The sequence below is a fragment of the Octopus sinensis genome, linkage group LG20 (genome assembly GCF_006345805.1).
Source record: "Octopus sinensis linkage group LG20, ASM634580v1, whole genome shotgun sequence".
Taxonomy (NCBI): Eukaryota; Metazoa; Mollusca; class Cephalopoda; order Octopoda; family Octopodidae; genus Octopus; species Octopus sinensis.
This window is the reverse complement of record NC_043016.1, coordinates 31,275,279-31,284,244: the sequence shown is the minus strand read 5'-3', so window position 1 is coordinate 31,284,244 and position 8,966 is coordinate 31,275,279. Positions and strand designations below refer to the sequence as shown.

The 8,966-nt window shown below is 36.5% G+C and overlaps 1 protein-coding gene across 6 annotated transcripts in view; it reads left to right on the top strand.

Moving 5' to 3' along the window:
* Positions 1-8,966, top strand: part of LOC115222556 (E3 ubiquitin-protein ligase HECTD1) — an 83,915-nt gene that overhangs the window by 8,578 nt on the left and 66,371 nt on the right. Inside the window, exon 1 of one of the 6 annotated variants that reach the window (XM_029792823.2) lies at positions 7,345-7,824. The exons of the other annotated variants lie outside the window; for them this stretch is intronic. The gene's annotated coding sequence lies outside the window, so the exon portion shown is untranslated. Of the gene's footprint in view, positions 1-7,344; positions 7,825-8,966 lie in introns of those variants that run through there. 6 annotated transcript variants of the gene reach the window in all.

Here is an 8,966-nt window from a genome sequence, read left to right as displayed (position 1 = left end):
TGCTCCATTATAAGAGTACTCTTAGAAGACTTGCTGGAAATTCTGCAAGATAAATCTGAAGACATGGGAATTGGTATCACTGAATAGAGTTTAGTGAAAAGATTCTTGCTTCCAAGCCATCTTCAATGTTGAGGCAGCCAGAATCAACAACCCGAGGGAGAAAAGTGCTCAGTGTAGAGCCAAGTCCAATCTACCCACAAATGATGGTAACTACTGCAACATCTGAAGCAGGATCTATATTGTTAAGGCTGAACATGTTGTCGATTTTTCATCTTGGAACCATCCTGGTAGGTGGTTCTGTTAGAACTCTCAATTTCTTCAGAATCTCATATCGAGAAAGATTTTGAAATATGCTGTGTTGGTAGAGTTATGACTAAACAATGGCGTTGTGGGGACAAGATATGATTTCATTGAGATAGAAATTAGTGGGCATTTAGGTCTTCTCCATCCCATCTCAACATGTTGGGGTAAGCAGAGGGCCTTCAAGTTAGCTGTGGATCAGGGAATGTGAGACCTGGAAGGAGTAGTAATACTTACAGTAGTACTAACCAGATACATTTCTTTCTTTCTTTATGGCATACATGGGGCTAAACCTAGAGGGGACAAACAAAGACAGATAAAGAGATTAAGTTGATTACATTGACCCCCTCTGCGTAACTGGTACTTATTTAATCAACCCCGAAAAAATGAAAGGCAAAGTCGACCTCAGCGGAATCTGAACTCAGAATGTAATGGCAGGCAAAAAACCGCTAAGCGTTTTGCCCAGTGTGCTAATGATTCTGCCTGCTTGCCGCCCTTACTAACCAGATACAAACTGGGGGACTCGTCAATTGTAGCTGGAATGCCTGGGTTAGTTTGTCCGATTGTTTAATGATGCAAAGTACCCAATGACTTCAAGAAACAGCACTGAGGACATGTTTAGGTGTATCACAATGTGATGGTGGTGGTTGTGGTCATGGTGATGATAATGATGGTGTGTGTGTGTAAAAGATAAAATTGAAGATGGACAAAGGATCTTTTGTTTTTCTAGGGAGAGACAAATTATGCCAATGTAAATGAACACACTCACTGGTTCACTTCCACTCATTTATTAAATATCCAATTATTTTGTTTTTGTTTGCCAAAAAGTTCTTCTGTTGCTTACATCACATTGCCATAATTTGTTTCAACTCACAAATTCACATAAAGAATCTTGGAAACCATATTCAAAAGTGAAGCACCTTTATTTTCATTAACTTGACCAGTGAGTTTTCATATTGCCAACTATTGTTTAGCTGGATTATGTCTCCTATGTTTTGGACACTGAAATATAGATATATGAGAGAGATGTGGGTTTTTTTTCAATTTCTTGCTGAACAACCTGCAGAAATGTTTTGTTTATAGTGATCAAATGTTTCTGCTGTACATTAGCTCACTCCTCCATCAAATTGACACTGCCTGAAAAAGTGCATGGTGTACCACACATCAGGTGTTTTAGTCAAGAACACACTGCACCAATCAAGGAATTGAAACCATGATCTCACAATCATGAGCACAATGCCCTAACCACTAGGCAATGTGCCCTCTTGGAGTACACACACACATAAACACAATCATAATATTTCCTGATTTCTTATAAGGAAGCTAAAACATCTAGTCAGTTTAGAGTTGCCACACTTGATGTCTGGTGCTGAAGAGTGCAGAAAATCCTGAAATGCATCCTTCAGCCCATAAGGGACGCTCTGAACTGAACTTTGTGTTTCTAACAACTTTTGCTTAAAGTGAAAATGTTTCTACTTGCCAAACTGCAGTAAACATATCTCTTTACAGTCAAATATGTCTCAGACATTTTTGAAATTATCTAAATTATATATATATATATATATGTATATTTATGCATATATGTATGTATGTGTGTATTGTGTATATCTAAATATATTCATTCATTTGTTTTTACATCTATTTTTCTATGCTAGCACTTGTTAGACAATTATATTATTGAAGCATTGTTTTACAGCTGGATGCCCTTCCCATTGCCAACCCATACCTGGTTTTTCAGATGAGCTATATCTTATTCCTCTCATTTTCAAAGGTGCAAAGTCAGCAGGCTATTTGTTGACAGTTTTTGTTTGTTTGTTGGAACAGTGCAAATGTAAACAATTGCATGTGCGTACACACGCACACACACACATCTTAATTGGTCTAACTCTACCACAGGTCCCATTCACATTCAGCTAGTGTCATTTCTGTATGCAAGTTTATTCCTCCTTATGCCACACATCTGTAGCTGGGCAGATGCACTCTACATCCAGTTTCTCCTACGTTGCATTCTTTCCTCGCGACTTATTTGTATTCCTTTGTTCAGATCACATTAATATTTCACATTCAACGGAATAAGTTCCTTTCATTTCTTTCTAATCTTCATATAAATATATTTAGCTGGTTGATCTTAAATCTAGGGTAATATATAAAAAGTTAACACTACCAAGATTTGTGTCAACTGTGATTTTTAAGCTCATTCTGTGGAAGAATACAATAAGATTTTTCATAAAGCCATCAAGTTCATGCCCATTCATGTTAGAGGTGACTCTAAGGCCATCATCACATGAGAGGTGATTCTAAGGCCATCTGAAATGATGGCCTTGTAGTCACCTTTAACATGAACAGACATGAACTTGATGGCTTTAGGAAAAATCTTTTTGTATTCTTCCAAAGAATGGGCTATAAATGTGTGGGCGGGGTATGGGGGTGTGAGAGTGTGTATGTATTGTCAACACCATATCATCATCATCATAATCATTATCATTTAGCAACTACCTTCCATGCTAGCATGGGTTGGATGATTTGACTGGATCTGACAAGCTACAGTGTTGCATTCAGCCTCAGTGTCAGCACTGGCATAGCTTTTATGATCGGATGCACTTCCTGATGCCAACCACTTTATAGTGTGTATAGTGAATACTTTTTCCATGACACCAGTACTAGTGAGGTTGCCAAGTAACTTGCAAGTAAATGAAAAGAAATGGAAAAGCACCCTCACTCCCTCTCAACTGAGGGAGAGTGTTTCTGAGAGAGGGAAAGGTAGTTCTATGACAGGTGCTGAAGCTAAAACATGATAGGTGGATAATTACAGGTATCTTGCTATGGATGACATACACGCCTACCCTGCTAAAAAGCTGGGTAGGCATATATGTCTACTCATGCCTACCCATGGTAAAGCAGGGTAGGCATTAGTGAGACTAGCTGGAACAAAGATAAAGATAAAGAGGATAAATGCAAGAGAGAATATAAACATTGGATCAGGAGGGAAGGAGAAGGTAATGTGAGAGAAAAGTGGCAAGTGGTTAGAATTGGGGCTAGAGGTGTTTGTAATGAGTGATGAACATGGGTGGAAGTGTAGTTGAAGGAAAATATTAGCATGTAGTGGAAAGGCGAGAGAGATAGAAGTTGTTCAAGAAAGAGATGACAAGCAACAGTAGCAGAGTAGATATAGAGAGCAGCCCGTATCATAAATTTGTGGATAGATGAGAAAGTAAGGAGATAACACATTGGGTGTGAAAATTGAAGGAGGCAGGAAGGAGATGAACAGTGGCAGAGATGGAAGTCAGAGGTACATAAGGATGGCTATAGTGAATGGAGTGATACAGGTTGATGGGGGTGGAGTCAGTGGCAGATATGAGAGAATGTTGTGAATGATAACAGATAGGGGAGATGTTAACGAGGAGGTAGTGGGGGACCTAATAAGTGGTTGCTCAAAGAGGAGGAAGTGACAATTGAAGGCGCAGAAAAGGTATGGGTGATCTGTGGAAAGAAGTACAGACATGGAAGATAACAAGAATGAAAGGAGTTTCACAAGAAGAGGTTCCAGTGAAAGAGGAAGGTAACAGGTCATACAAAAGCAGAGAATGAAATATGTGCCATTCTACTCTCAAATGATTGCAGCAGCTGATTAGTACAGTAGTTAGGAGAATGATGGAGGGATGAATGTCAGAAAGGTGAGATGTTAAGGAATGCTCAACACAGATAGGTATAAAAAGACCCATGTATACAAATGTAAATATAATGTTTTTAGGATCTCGCTTTCTTAAGGAATTGCTAACCATCTTAGTCCTATATCATCTCCATGAGGTTTTTAACATCTTGAAATCAACCTTCATCTCTCATCTCTTTGGGTCTTCATCTTTCACAAGTTTGAAACAATTGGCACTTTTTAATACAGCTGTCCTCATCCATACACACCACATGACCAAACCTTTGCAGTATTTTCTTTTGCACACTACATGTGATTCCTCTTCTGCATAGTTTTTCCCCTCAACACATTTGCACTTTGTTATATGTGCACACTAACATCGGACATCCAACAGAATAGTCATCATTTTAGCATCCAAATTTCTGCTCAGATGGAATTGATTGTGGCATATTTTCTATGAGTAGAGGACCTTCCTGTCATCAACCTCACCTACTTCCAAGCAAGATTACATGTTCCTATAGCCAAACATGTTTTTCACAGAAGATTGGAAACAGCAGACATCACTCAAATGATGCTCATTTACATGCATGATGGGCTTCTTTCAGTTTCTGTCTATCAAATCTACTCAAGGCTTTGGTTGGCCAGAGGCCATAGTGAATGCCACTTCCTCCAAGGTGCTGCACAGTGTGATTGAACCCAAACCAGATGGTTAGGATGCAAGTTAACCACAGCTATGCATCAATTTTATATATATTTCTTTACTACCCACAAGGGGCTAAACATGGAGAGGACAAACAAGGACAGACAAAGGGATTAAGTCGATTACATCGACCCCAGTGCGAAACTGGTACTTTATTTATCGACCCCAAAAGGATGAAAGGCAAAGTCAACCTCGGCGGAATTTGAACTCAGAACGTAACAACAGACGAAATACCACTAAGCATTTCGCCCGGCGCGCTAATGTTTCTGCCAGCTTGCCGCCTTACATCAATTTTATATATGTATATATATAGATACATGTGTCTCTATATAGGTATATATACATGCATTTGTGTGTGTGCATATATATATATATAGTTAAAAGAGTGATGGAGGGATGGATGTCAGGAAGGTGAGACGTTAGGGAATACTCAACACAGACAGATAGGTATAAAAAGACCGGCGTATACAGATATAAATATAATGCTTTTATGCAGCACAGAATTTTGTCAGTGAACAGGTCGCGGTTTCAAAGTGATGAAATATTTTGACAAATTAAATTTTAATGTTGAAGTGACTCTAATGGTTTTTGTGTTTTTAAATGGCTTATAAACACCTTCCATGCTGCAGTTGTTTATATATATATATACATACACACATACATATACATATATATTACATTCACGCAGACACATACATATTAGAGTTCAAGGCACTTTCTGTGGGAAGTCCCATATACTGATGATCCAAATCTTATAGCTGAATCTATTATGGAATTGTGAAGATGCATAGCCCAATGATTAGAGCATTGAGCTTATAATTTTGAGGTTGTGAATATGATTCCTAGACTGGGCTGTGTTTGTGTTTTTGAGCAATTATTTTACATAGCTCCAGTTCACATATCTGTAGAAATGAGTTGCGATGTCACTAGTGTTATGCTGTATCAGTCTTTACTTTTCCCTAAGACAACATTGGTGGCATGGAGAGGGGGATACTGGTGTGTAGGGGTGATTACTGGTCTTCCACAAACAATCTTGCCCAGAGGTGATAAGGACTTATAACATAGATGACAATTGACTCCTGATGAGGGGTTGAACATATGTGAGTGTATTTTAAATTGAAAGTTTCTTCAAGACTATCTGCTCAAGGTTACAGACTAGATACAAGGCTGCTGTAAGGTTCCAGCTAGATGCAAGTTGATATGATGCTGATATGATACTGAAGATAAACCTATGAGAGCTAAGAGTCAAGCCTAGAAAGCTTGGAAGAAAAACTGGAGCAAAGAACAATTTCAAATTGTTTGAAGAGAAGCTAAACATTAGTTATTCATATCAAGGGTAGAAGCAAAAAGTAAAAGATTTGCATATTCTCCATAATGTGAGAATCAGAGGCATTATGATGTTCCAGTTTGCAAGGAAGTGTAATACAAAGAATTGAGATGTGGGTCTGGTGATCTCACATTGCTAAGTCTCATAAAGAAAATGGCAAAAACCACAACCTTTGAATAAACAGGAAAACCTGCCCTAACTATATCAGCGTAACAAATGAAGGTTGTCATAGATGATGGCAGTGACGGAAATTGAAGTATATGACACCTATGTTTAGGTCCCTTGCAGCCGTTGTGTTCATGTTTAGTTTCCATGTACCACTCTCCTCTTCTCTTCATTACTCTCATTTATAACTCACCCCTCTCTTGACAGTGTTCCCCCCTCCCTACTATCATTCTTTTCCCCCATTACACAGCCCGTGTAACAAAAGTTGACATCTTTATCGTTAGCCATTACACTATTTTCCCTCATCACTTGTTCACTTCCATTCTGTCTCTTTTCTAGCTCTCTCTCTCTCTCATACTACTCGTGATTCTATTCGTCCTCCCCATTAAGAATCTCCATGTAGCTCTATCACACTTTCTCTCTTTTTCCTTTACTGTCTTCTATCCTTCTTTCACTTTGGTTTTCTTTTCATTATCTCATCTTTCTGATGAGGTCAAGACAACCCTTTGATACAGGTGAATGAACGAACAAAGTCAGATAGAGAGCATCGTTCTCGTCTTGTTCTCACAAGACAGCTTCACTAGTGCTGATCCAATGATTAAAATGCACCAACTACACTTAGTAAAATGTTTAGAGAATGCCAAATGCATCTCGTACACTTTGTAAAATGGTTGGTGATAATAAGGGTATCCAGCTGTAGGAATCCTACGAAAAATGAAATCAAGTAACATGGACCAGTCCGTGAAAACATTAAAAAAAGTGGATGTAAAAGGATGATATATTCACACACAAACACATACGCGTGTCTGAGAGAGAGAGAGAGGGAGAGAGAGAGAGAGAGAGAGATTACGACAAATGTGAATGGCATTTCTGATTTCATTTCCTTTTTCTTTATTTGTTCTTATGATATGGAAATACTGTGTGAAAAATTCTACATTATTGCATGATTCGTACAAAAAAAATAAATAAATAAATAAAAGTGTTTATTATTAGATTTTTCGAAGAACGTTTTGCGAAAGAAATGAAGAATCTATATCTTGCTTGCCAACGAAATGAAAAATAAAAGCAAAATAATATTGGGGGAAAAATACCCTTCGTTACTCCTCCCATTTAAAACGACCTTGACTCATTGCGCATTGGTGCCAGTGTAGCGAGAATGAGGCATCAAAGGTGTGTACACAAAAACACCTGATGACATAGCTATACAAACACGCAAACATAAATGTTTGTGTATATAGCCTGAGATAGACACATATATTTACTCATACACACGTGCACGAACATTAAATAGAATATGCACACATTTCTCCGTAGATACACATACATGAATACATAATAAATATTATTCACTCAGTAGCTTTGTACAGTGTACAGGCAGTTAATAATGCCATGATAATTGATGTTTCTACAGTATGTCTTTGACTCTTTGAGAAAGTTGAAATATATCAATGTGTGATCAAGAACAGGCTAGTTTTGTGGGATTATTTCTCCGTTTTAAATCCTGGAGTTTATCATATTGGAAGATCAATTAAAAGTTAAAAGAAAATAATTTTTTAAAAAAAAAGCAAAAATTATAAAATTAAAACAAAAAGAAAGAAAGGAAAAGGAGAAAAGAGAGAAAAGGGTACCGTTTTAAACTTCTGCTCCACTATTTGCTATTTAATAACCTTGTGCAAATATTGTGTAGGTCACATTTCATTTTTTTTTTAATTCTTTGTTTCCATTAAACTAAGGTGGTTGTTCTTTTCTTCTCCCCTACTGTTTTCAAACTTTTATTACATTATAATCTGCATATTATTCAATGGAACCTGTTAGAAGAAAAAGCTGTCTCACGGACAGATCTAGCTAATTAATACCGGAAACCGGAGAATCTTTTATAATAATAATAATTTTTTTTCTAAATAATTCTTTCTACTTTGATTTTTAATACTAAAATAATGCATATTAAGAACGTATAAAATATCAATGTATATTGGACAACATGATGTTTTATATTTTATTTTAGTTTGTGTTTTACCTTCTAGTGTCCACGTTCTGTTCTTTTAAAAGTCAAAATTTGAGTTTTTCCTTAATTATTTTTATAATTTTAGAGGTAGACAAAACCTATTTACAATATATTCGCATTGATGAGTTTGTTTTACTCGACTGTAAACACCATCGCCGTCATCATCAGCAGCTGTGGCATCGGCAGTATTATCACCATAACCAATTTGACTATAATAATAATAATCAATGTTAATAGGAGGCAAAAAAAAAAAAAATTCGTTTCCACCTGCAATTTCGTTTTCGTTACGAAATTTCTGTTTTTAACCTATTACCACACACACACATGTTTGCGTGTGCGTGAGTGAGTGAGTGAGTGTATGAGTTGTTTCATCAGTCTCGCTTTGCAAAATGACATAATTGAAATCACATATGCGATATCTTTTGATAGCAATATGTGAGTGTATGTGTGTCCAACCTATATATATATATGTGTATATATATATATATATATATAATATATATATATATATATATTATATATATATATATATATATGCAAATACATATATGTATCTATATGCGGGTGGGCACAAATCATATATAAATTAAATATATAAGCAAATTATATTATTTATTCCAAATAATACTGACACAAACCATATCGATATACTCTTGAGGCCATTTATATAACTGATATTTTCATTCTTCCTGAAAAATCCAATTTACTATTTGAAAAAAAAAAATTCTGTTCTCATTCGTCCTACTGTCTGTCACTCGGTATTTCTGTGTATTTGTACACACTGTACATAATTTTAGTCAGCCGATGTATTAGTTTTATA